This window comes from Vombatus ursinus, unplaced genomic scaffold (assembly GCF_900497805.2).
Source record: "Vombatus ursinus unplaced genomic scaffold, bare-nosed wombat genome assembly UNPS02013748.1, whole genome shotgun sequence".
Lineage (NCBI taxonomy): Eukaryota > Metazoa > Chordata > Mammalia > Diprotodontia > Vombatidae > Vombatus > Vombatus ursinus.
The window spans coordinates 1-11,784 of NW_020953526.1; the positions used below are offsets into that span (position 1 = coordinate 1).

Genomic DNA, 11,784 nt, shown 5'->3' on the forward strand with positions numbered 1-11,784 from the left:
GGAAGGAAGGAAGGAAGGAAGGAAGGAAGGAAGGAAGGAAGGAAGGAAGGAAGAAGAGAAAGGAAGAAAGAGAAAGGAGAAGGGAAAAGGGAGGGAGGAAAGAAAGAAGGAAGGAAACTTGAAGGAAGGAAAGAAAGAAAGAAGAGAGAAAGAAGGAGTTTAAAACAATTAAAAGCAGCCAAGCAATGGTGGCCAAACAGCGGATCCGGATGGCTAACAAGAAGCACAGCAAAAACATCACACAGAGAGGGAACGTAGCCAAAACCCTGGTAAGGCAGGACATGGATGCTGTGCTATGGTGGGTTGGGGAGGGGGTGCATCTCAGAAGCTGACTTTCTTTCTCCCTAAGGCTGAGCATGAATCCCTTCATCTTCATATATTCTGCCATATGCTGCTTCTCTCCAGTGAGGATGGGGATACCATGGACTGTGGACCTGGGAATAGAGGGAGGCAAGGAATAAAGACCCTTTTCCCAAACTGAGGAAACTTGGCGAGAGGGTAATGAATTACCTAAAGAAGGGAACCAAGGGATTGTAAGATTTTGAACTAGAAAGGACCTTAGAGATTTTAGGAACATAGAATCATAGTTTTGGAATTGGAAGGGACCTTACACCCTAAAGCTAAGTGACTTTCCCCTAAGGTGGCAGAGAATGGAATTCCAACCTCAACGCTCTGATTCCAAATCCAAGGCTTTTCCCACTGCTCTAGGCCAGTAACTTGGCCCAACAGACTTTCTCATTCCTGTGGCTGGGGCTGCCCAGACTCGTAGCTGGGTCAGCAGAAGTGGGTAGAGGATCCTAGCTAGTATAGCAACAAATCATTCTGATACTGTTTTATGTCTTGGTTATGGTGGACTACAAAGCAGGATGAGATCACAGAAAGGGCTCAGTTTGAGCCATCTTTGAAGGAATCTTCCAAACAGTGAAGTATCCTGGGAAAGAATGAAAGCCATATTATTAGAGGAAAGATAACTTGGATTCGAGGTGCAGCTAGGTGGTGCAGTGGATAAAGTACTTGACCTGGAGTCAGGAAGACTCTGGCCTCTGATACTTACTAGCTATGTGACCCTGGACAAGTCACTTAACCCTGTTTGCCTCAGTTTCCTTATCTGTAAAATGAGCAGGAAAAGGATATGGCAAACCACTCCAGCATCTTTGCCAAGAAAACCCCAAATGGGGTCATGAAGAGTTGGACAGGACTGAAAACGACTGAACAACAAAAAACTCAGATTAGGACAAGAATTGGAAATCACACCCTCAAGCTAGGTCTAGGTGGGGGGAGGGGAGAGGAGTTGTTTGTTTGCTTTGGTTTTTCCCCAGTTCTTATTTATTATCCCATTTGCTAGAGTGGAAGTTCCATAGAGACTTGGAGGTTTGACTAGAAAAGTCAGCTGAGCAGATTAGACAATATCTTTTCTTGATGATTTGTGTAACTGTCCAAAAGTAAGATCTGCTAACACCATGCTTCATAGAACCCATGCCAAATCAGAATGCATGCAATGTCAGAGAAACTCTGGGCATAAACTGAACTTCACTTTGAATCTTGAGTTCCAAGTTAAACTACTCCCTGTCTGTCTTTTCAGTGATTTATTAGGACATTACATTGAGCTGTTGGTAGTAAAATTTCCAGCCTAGGCTCTACAGTGCCATTGAATGGGAAACATTTTTCACTGAAATATGTCTCCTTATCTAATTTCGCTCAGTAGAGACCTGCTGTGCTAATTAATATTCAAGCACGTACTTTCAACCTTAAGCTTAAGAGATAATCTCTCCTCCAGGTCACACTAGAGGAAAGGGGTTTTTTGTTTTGTTTTGTTTTGTTTTGTTTTGTTTTGTTTTAATATTAAGGAGGAAGGAATGTTCCTGAGCATTTACCTGATGACTTAAGTGGCAGCAAAGTGATACCAACTTGAAGTGAAAGGTTTCCTTGCCAAGGGGAACATTTGTATGTAATATTTGAATATAACTGGAGGGACTGTTTACTTCATTTCTCTGCTAGTTTTCTAGCTAATTTTGATGTAAATGAATTAGCCCCTTCTAGGTGAGATGAAATTCTCTCAAAAGAAAACAATGAAAATTGATTTTCCCAATCCCTAGTAAGAACAATTAGACTGGTAATAATGTCTGTGTTCTGGGATTCTGTCAATAAGTTAGGAGATTTGAAATGTATTCCATCTAAAATTTCAGGCAGCATATTTAGTTTGGGCATGTGAGGGCATCAACCAATGTGGACCACACCTGTTTTGCTATGGAGTCTTATACAGTTGTCTGGGGGCCCTGGTAGGTTAAGTGATTTCCCTAGGGTTACATAGTCAGAATCTCCATCCTGATGCTGAGGCCACTGTCTGTCCACAGAAAAGGATTAGATAAGGAGCATTCTGAATTACCCTCTTAAAATCATAGGGAGAGCTACAAGGGATTAACTTTATCTGCTAAAGCACAGATTTTGCATTGTATTGGCTCCACAAGGATGGTGCTCCTTTACCAAAAGGTATTGATCAAAAACCCTTATCTACCTAACACTTGGATTCAGGATTCACTGGATTCCCAGACAGGATGATGGCAAATACACCTAGAGCCAACAAAACTAATAATGGAATCTAAGATGGACAGGTATCAGCTATTGAAAAAAAAATTATGGAACTCTGATGAATTATGATTCAGAAATTTGGGGAGCTCTTTAACCCAATTTCAAGTTTCTGTCTAAAAGTTTTTCTTCCTGTAGATTAAGGAACTTCATTCCAGTTAGCAAGTCATTTCTGGGTTCCTAAATTCTTTTTTTTTTTTCATTTCAACTAGCTGTATAGGCAAAGCAACTTCTTTAGCAAGTGTGGGAAAACACCTGCAGAACTAGTTTTTATTAAACTAGCTCAGACTAGTTTAATGTGGGCTATAGTAGACTATACGCCATGACTAGACTTTATCTGTAGGGTAGACTGGGCCATAAGACCAAATGTAATGGCCACACTGTGAAGTCTTCACTTAGAGTTATCAATTTCAGTTATTTCAGACTGATTTCTCCCTCACTATGTTGGGTCAGAGGCAACATGGTGACTTGAGAGGATGATTAAATCAGATAGAATTCTTCATCTCCCTCCATGAACCATCTCTTCTTTAGTCAAAATTTGCCTGACATCTACACATTAAAGCAAGCCACTGAGAAAATCATTTACTCAAAACCCAATCTGTTGCCCGTTAGGAGTTGAAGTTGAAGAAGAAGGAATGTCTCAATCCTCTCTACCTGATCTAAAAGATTGGTTGGTTTTTTTCCCCACTAAGCCTTAAACCACTAATGAGATATTTCAACTAAGTAAATCATCCCAGATCAATCCAAAAAAACTGGTGAAAGCTTTTTGAACATAGCCTGTCTTTTTAGGCTTATATTTAGTCAAGACCTATTTGGCCCAAAGCTAATAAGAATGTAATTTTGTCTCCTTTGGGTTTTTTTTTGTCCCTTTTAGCTTTGTCTTGGCAATGCTTTTTCTGGATCTTTTGGGCATAATCAACTAAACATGCATACATGCATATATACATATATATATATATAATGTTTGTTCATTGATTGATTGATTTAAGCACTTCCAAGTATTCAGTGAAATTATTTGTTAGGCTATATTTTTGCCATGATGACGATGACAAAGATGATGATGATGATGATGACGGTTGACATGTACATAGTACTTTATATACATTCTCTCTTTGATCCTCCTAACTGCCCTACGAAGAAGATACTAGAGGTATTATCCTCATTAAACAGATGAGGAAACTAAAGCTAAGAGAGGTTAAGTAATTGACTCAAGGACACACAACAGATGTCAGAGGCAAGCTTTGAACCCAGGTCTTCCTTGACTCTTGGACCATCATGCTCATACAGCATGCTACCTCCAAGTACAAATGGGTTTGGAGATTCCCTGGGATGGATGAAATCTATGCAAGGAAGGAAAATTATTTTTATAAGGAAAGTTTGGAGGGAATTGTTTCATGTAGAAAGGTTTAGATTAAACTTTCACAGATCATAGAATGTCAGAGCTAGAAGGCCCCTTAGAGATAAATCTAGTCATTTTGCAGGTGAGGAAACTCCTGCTTGGTGACCTGAGGCCTCAGGAGGCTGAACAGCTTGCCCAGCTCCTACGGCTAGTGAATGACAAGAGCAACATTAGAAACCAGGTCTCAACTTCTAGTCCAGTTGTATGAAACCCTGTTGTAGAATGCTGATACTTTTCTTGAGTAAAAGATCCTAGGCTTGAGCCCTGATTCCCTCCTTGCAGTCTGTGTGACCTTCAGTGAGGTATGGACTTTCTCTAGGTCATTGTTTTCTCATTTGCAAAATGTCAGGGGGGAAGATGGGGAGTGAGAGCTGGACTTGATCAAGGGTTCTTGGCTTGGGGTCTGTGACTTTTTAAAAAAAAATATTTTGATAGCTTTATTTCAATATAATTGTTTTCCTTTGTAATCCTATGGATTTTATTTAATACATTTAAAAACATTGTTATGAGAAAGGCTCCAGAGGCTTCAGCAGATTCTCAAAGGGGCCCATGACACAAAAACCATGAAGAACCTCTAGGCTGGATCTCTAAATTCCTTTATAGCTCGAAACTATATGATTCTGTGATGCTGAAATCTCCTCCAATTCAGGATATTTTTATCAGGGCCTTTGCTGGTGGTCTTATAAAAGGAGATTATGAGAAAGGAAAAAGAAATTAACTTGATTAACTCTCTCTCCTTCTTTCTCTCTTTTCTTTCTCTCTCCCTCCCTGTCTTGCTCTTTTTCTCTCTCCCTCTCTTCTCTCTTCTCTCTTCTCTCCCCTCTCTCTCTCTCTCTTTCTCCTCCTCCTCCTCCTCCTCCTCCTCCTCCTCCTTCTTCTTCTTCTTCTTCTTCTTCTTTTTCTTCTTCTTCTTCTTCTTCTTCTTCTTCTTCTTCTTCTTCTTTTCTTCTCTGTCTCTCTCTCTTTGTCTCTCTCTCTGTCCCTGTCTCTCAATACTATTAACCGATACTCTTCATCAATTCAGAAGTTGGAAGTAGATATAAGTTAACCTCAAGATCTGCCTTTACATGTGAACTTAAAAGGCAAATTATTTTTTTTTAAATAAGGCAAATCTAATTCTCTTTTCTCTGCTCCCTTCCATTTTAGAGACCACAAGAAGAGAAATACCCTGTGGGCCCGTGGCTGCTGGCACTGTTTGTTTTTGTTGTCTGTGGATCAGGTATGGACACTGCCCCTGAGAACAAATGAAGGGTGTTTCAATGCTAGCCTTCACCTCCATGTTATTCTTTAGAGTGGAGAAAATGTGTTTTATTTACAAGGACAGCCTATTAGAAGTATATCAGTTTCAGACTCTTAGTAATTATTGCCTTGGTCTTGAGCTGATTCATTTTTTTTAAAATATAGAATGTTTAACGAAATTGCATGTCTTCCTTGTGCAGGGGCCATCCTAACCTTTTCTGTATCATTCCAGTTTCAGTATATGTGCTACCGAAGCAAGCATGAGTTGATCCATTGTTAAAGGGGACATAGGTCTTTCTTGTCTTGGTGAACAAAGCTCACAGGTACCATGTGACATCTATTCTGTCCCTCTTCTGTCCCTTACCATAGCAAAGAAACAAAAAGCCAACAAGATCAAAGATCAGATGGGATAAGAATGTAAAGAGTGATGTGAAATCTAACACATTAAATAAATGCTAGCTATTATTGTCATTATTGATTTTATGGTTATTGCTGTTCTAGCAAATAGGAATAGCGTAAGAATTAGTATAATGCATCGTATCAAAATGAATTGACCAAAGTAGATATAATAATAGCAGCTAGCATCTATGTAGCGTTTTAAGGTTTGTAAAGAAAGCCATTTACAAATGTTAGCTCATCATCATAACAACTCTGAGATGGGTGCTATTTTTATTCCCATTTTACAGATTAGGAAACTGAGGCAGACAGAAGTTAAGTGACTTGTCCAGAGTCACATAACTAGTAAATGTCTGAGGCTGAATTTGAACTTAGGTCTTCCTGATTCTAGGCCCAGTTCTCTATTCAATGAATCCTCTACGTGCCTAAACATCTAAAATTTAACTGTTACTACAACCCACCTGTTTAAAGAAGAGTTAGAGCGTCTTGGGGGAAGTCACAGTAAGAGTGTTTTTTCTGAAATAAGGCTCACAGTCCAGAGCATGACACATTCTTCTCTAGGATTGATGCCCTGGGCTTTCATGTTGGGTGGAGCCTTTGACCTATAGCTCATGTGGTCATCTCAGACTTGGGAAGCTATATGTAAGTGGCAGGTTTCACTTTCACATTGATTTTCTCCCAAGATCATCCATGGGGGGGGAAATACCCGAGGAAGCAGGACCTGAAATGTTGGAGTTTTGAAACCTTTCAAATGATTATCAAGATTCCAGAAGTAGGAGATTCAAGCTGATCCATTGTCAACAGGGACATAGGTTCCTTTTGTCCTGGTGACTGAAGCAAACAGATTACCACATGACATCTATTCAGCCCTTTTCTGTGCCCTAGCCCAGCCAAGAAACTTGTTTCTCCTAGACTACTCTAACGACACCAACAAGGCCTGCAAGAATACGAGACTTAGAGTTAGGAAGATGTGGGTTCAAATCCTGCATCTGACCTTTAGCTCTGAGATCATGAACAAGTCACCTAGCTTATCTGAGCCTCAATTTCCCCATTTATAAAATTAAGGGTTCCTTCTAGCTCTGACTCCACGATCCTATTTTCTATGTTCTTTGGCAAAGGAGAAGGCACTGAGTAAATGATTTTCTTTTGACTCTCTAAAGTGGTGGTTTCCCTAAAAGAGACCAAGCCCTATAGGAGGCTGGGGAAGGTATCTGTCCCAAGGTGCTGCTTGGGCTCAGAAGAGTTTTTCCAATACGATTTTGGTTTCCAGGACTATCTGCTACCCAATCAAAAAAACATTTATGAGTAAGGGAAGCAGATGAAAAACAAATTAGGAAGAGGAAAAAAAAACCTAAAAAGTGTAGTTGGTGTAGTAATAATAACTTACATCACTTATATAGTATTTTAAAGTTTATAGAGTGCTTTACAAACATTATCTCATTTTGTTTCTACAACAAACCTGGGAGGCAGATGGTTTTATTATTCCCATTTTATAGAAGAGGAAACTAAGGGGGCAGCTAGGTGGTACAGTGGATAGAACACCAGCCCTGGACTCAGGAGGACCTGAGTTCAAATCCGACCTCAGACACTTGACACTTACTAGCTGTGCAAGTCACTTAACCCCATTGCCTAGCCAAAAAAACAAAAAAAAAAAGAGGAAACTAAAACAGAGATTAAGTGACTTTCCCAAGGTCACACAGCTAGTATGTGTTTGAGGTATTATTTGAAGACTTCTGCTTAAGAAAAAAAACATTTTATTTTTATATCACCTTCATTTCTGTGTATAACCCTTCCACCTCCCCATGCAGTTAGCCATCCCTTATGACAAAGAATGAAAAAGAAAGAAAAAAAAAGCAATTTGACAAAACCAAGCAAAGCATCAACTGAATTTGACAGAATATGTAGGGTTCCACACCCACAGTCCCTCACCTTTGCAAGGAAAAAGAGGGAGCTTGTAATTGCAAAAGTTTTCTAACCAGTCTTCCTTCCTCCATTTCATCTATCCTCTATGTCCTTGCCAGATCAATCTTCCTAATGCACAGTTCTGATCACTTCCTTCCTCTACTCAGAAATGTTCAATAATTCTCCATTGCCTGATGAATGGAGTTGAAAATCCTTAGCTTGCCATGCAAGGGCCCACACAGTTTGGTTCCTGCTGCCATGGAGAATGAAGGAATAAAAAGTTTCTCGAAAAAAAATGAAAGAAAATATTTAAGAGGAAGACAAGGAGGAAAAATAATCTGAGAAGACACAGATCTTCCAAATCCAAACCTGTGTTAAAAGGCAGAGGTAGAAGGCTGTGACTTCGAAGTAAAGGAAGAAAGACCCTCAGCCTAATGGGGCTATGTGATAGATTAGTGGGAATGCCATGGATGAAGCTCTGACCAGGAGTAGTCAGACAAAAAAAAGAAGAAGAAGAACAAGGAGAGAAGAGTGTCCCAAAAACCTAAAGAAGAAAGAGTGGCCAAGAGGAGATTGTGATCAACAATGTCGAAGACTACAGAGAGCTCAAGAAGGATGAGGATTGAGAAAAGGTCATTAGATTTGGCAATTTAACCATCACTGGTAACTTCAGAAAGGGCCGTTTCAATTGGATGAGCCCGAAAGCCAGGTGACAAAAGGTTAAAGAGGAGAGGAAAGGATGTAAAGGCCCCAATTGTAGATGGCTTTCTCGGTGAGTTTAGTCAAGAAGGGAAGGAGAAATACGAGATGGGATGTGGTTGGATTGGGCATGGTCAGATCAGACAAGGGTTTTTTAAGGACGAGAAAGAAACAAATGTGTTTGTAGATAGCAGGGAAAGAGCCAGTTGATGGAATGACATTGAGGACTATAGAGAATGGGTATGATAATAGAAGAAATCTGCTGGAGAAGATGGGAGGTGGTGGGATCAAGGGTAGAAGGGCTTGCCTTGGCAAAGAGAAAGGTCACTTCTTCATTCAAGATCGTACCCAAAAAGAGTATTGATGTAGTTGGAGGGGGGTTTCTATTCAAGTGCCTCAGGGATCAGTCTTTGCCTCTGTTCTGCTCTACATTTTTATTAATCCTTTGGCTTACAGCAAAGGTGGCATTTTTATACTTCCAGATGACACAAAAGTAGGAGAAATATACTACCATATTGAATGACAGAATCATCATCCAAAAGGATTTTGATGATTGGAATAAGGGACTCTTCTAACAAGATAGAGCTTCATAATGATCAGGGCCAAGACCTACACTTAGGTTCAAAAATCGAACTACCCAACTATAGAAATAGAGACATGGTGCAGTGGCCCTCATAGCTTCATGGGGCAGCTAGGTGGTCCAGTGGATAGAGCGTTGGGCCTAGAGTCAGGAAGACTCATCTTCCTGAGTTCAAATCTGACCTCAGACACTTACTAGCTGTGTGACCCTGGGTAAGTCGCTTGACCCTGTCCGCCTCAGTTTCCTCATCTGCAAAAAATGAGCTTGAGAATGAAATGGCAAACTACTCCTTTGCCCAGAAAATCCCAAACAGGGTCACAAAGAGTCAGACATGGCTGAAACTACTGAACAGCTACAACATAGCTTCACATGAGTTAAAAGTGTTACCTGGAAGCCAAATACACTTATGCTATTTTAGGCTATATTAATGAATGCATAGTCTCCAGATCTAGGGAGTGTTCACATAATTCCACTGTACACCATCATGATCATTCTGGGAACCACATTTTATGGGGAGATAGTGAGAAATTTCCAGGAGATAGTGACTAAGATGGGGATGAAATTTGATATAATGCAGCATAGAAGATTAAGGAACTAGGAATGCTTAGCTTGCAGAAAAGAAGACATAGGTGGGACATGGCTAACGTCTTCAAATATTTTAAAGATTGCTCTAGTTCAAGATAAACTATAAAGATCCTATAGCAAAGAGGAAAGTAGGTCCTTCTGGGTATTTCTGTAACTTCCTGAATTAAGACCATGACACAATTACGGCTCTGTAAAATATGTCTTATTTGAAAGGAACAGGATAAGCAGAGGAGAGGGGGAGAAACACTGTATGTATATAAGTATATATATATATATTATATATATATACATATGTACTTTCATATGTGTATATGTATGTATATAAACATACACATATGTGTGTATGTATGTGTGTAAAATTGTACATTTGAGAAGTAACATGGCCTGGAAGGCTAAACTTGGCTTAAAGAACAGTTGCTTTTAAAGTCTGCCTCTGACACTTAATAGTGGTATGACCTTGGACATATCACCTCACCCCTCTGGGTCTCAGTTTCTTCTTCTATAAAATGGGAATAATAATAATACCTATAGTAGCTACCACAAGAAGCTATTATGGGTTTTAAGTGAGCTAAAGTACATAAATCACTTTGCAAGCTTTGCACGTGGATATTCCTTATCTTGTGGAGGATATAGAACTCATCAAAGGCAAATGATAAGGACCAAGAGTATCAATCTTGGGGATACTAGAAATAGAATCCATACATCTAGAACTGGGCTAATTCAATCTTTCCTTTGGTGGGTTGGTTGGTTGGTTGGGTGTTATCCTTCATTCTTGAAGAGTTCTTAAATAACATCACTCTGTTAGAGTCAAGTTATTGTGTGTCTGACTATGGCTGATCAGACCAATACAAGCTTGGAATGCTCTATCACTGGTTGGACATAAATAGTCCATGTGAACATTTGGGGTAGAACCTCTATTTGTACATCTTGTATTTCTTTCAAGCTACTTCAATTCTGCTTTGCTTATAGAGCACGGCACCTTCTTTGATGAGAGTGCGCCATGCTGGGCAGACCTATGCCAATGTCTCCCATGTTATCAATTGCTAGTTATTACCATCATCATCATAAGTATTATTATTATTATTATTATTATTATTATAACCATCTAGAATTGAAATGTCTTACCTCAGGAGGAAGTGGGTTCCTGCTAGCTAGAAGCCATCCATCAAAGGTTTGATAACCAGTCTGCAAGTATGTTGCAGAGTACATCCTCATTCACATTCAGGTTGAGGCCAGTGGTCTCTGTGATGCTTTCTTATTCCCACATTTACAAATGTAGCTAACAATAAAGAGCATGGGATGCCGTAGAGGGATACTGAGTTCCTTCTCACTGGATGTCTTTAAGCATAGGCCAGATGACCCATTATTACCATATTTGGGGAATTCTGTAGAAGGGATACATGTTTTAAATATAAATTAGACTGAACATCCTCAAAGGTCCCTCCCAATTCTGATTTTTACTTCTGGAACTTTACCTCATGGAGAAAAAGCAAGTGAAGAGTAATAAATCTTCCTCCCTTTTCCTTTTGGGGCAGCTAGGTGGTGCAATGGATAGTGCTGGTCCTAGAATCAGGAAGACCTGGGTTTAAATCCAACCTCAGACATTTACTAGCTGTGAATGAAGAACCAATAACAACTGTGTGACCCTGAACAAGTCACTTAACTCTGCCTCAGTTTCCTCATCTGTAAAATGAGCTGGAAAGGAAATGGCAAACCACTCCAGTATCTTTGCCAAGAAAACCTCAAATGGGGTCACAAAGAGTCTGATACAACTGAAAATGACTAAACAACAACCCTTTTCCTTGGAGAAGGGAAATAGGGGCTCTGCTTTTTTCCTAAGGGCTGCAATCTAGATAGGCTTTCCTGGCTGATCCTGGGCCGGAATTGATGCATTCAGTCATTGCTTCTGAAAGTTGTGGTCACTATGATGGAATTGACCCATGGTGGTATTCTTCTTCTGGCTGTGGCTAAGAATTACCTCCTACCAAATACGTATCTGGCTGGGTACCTCTAGCTGGGCCCCCACACTCACATCCCTGCTCCTATAACTGCTTTATATATCTAAGAGGGTAGAAGACATACCTCTTAAAGTAGAGTGTCCATCTAAGTATCATTTTTGAATATCATAATGTAGCATTTGTTTAATCTTCCATTTCACGCTCCCGTAATGGTTACCTTCACCCTTGGCAAAACCAGCTTAAGGAGTACAGCCATTAAGAGTAATTATGGCATTTCCAAGACTATTTCCTTTGAGAAACATCACAGCCTTCAACATACCAACATACGTCACAGACAGAGGTTTGCCTTGTGTTTTTTGTTTTTATAATCTCTCTAAGTAGAGCATGATGCATCAGACCCCTTCTTAGTCCCACCAGGGTATCAGGATAAAACTCATGAG

General features: G+C 39.9%; 1 long non-coding RNA gene and 1 other non-coding gene across 4 annotated transcripts; both read right to left on the bottom strand.

The window, feature by feature from the left end:
* Positions 1-103: 103 nt before the first annotated feature.
* On the bottom strand, positions 104-10,951 carry LOC114040597. 3 transcript variants are annotated; one of them, XR_003568802.1, is made up of 3 exons: positions 10,862-10,951; positions 10,512-10,771; positions 104-434 (listed from the first exon to the last, which is right to left on the bottom strand). It is a non-coding gene; the product is annotated as an uncharacterized LOC114040597 (long non-coding RNA). The 3 variants fall into 3 exon arrangements; XR_003568803.1 differs by lacking the exon at positions 104-434 and adding an exon at positions 6,316-6,341; XR_003568804.1 differs by lacking the exon at positions 104-434 and adding an exon at positions 6,359-6,451.
* On the bottom strand, positions 5,380-5,486 carry LOC114040598. The gene has a single exon (XR_003568805.1). It is a non-coding gene; the product is annotated as a U6 spliceosomal RNA (small nuclear RNA).
* Positions 10,952-11,784: the final 833 nt, after the last annotated feature.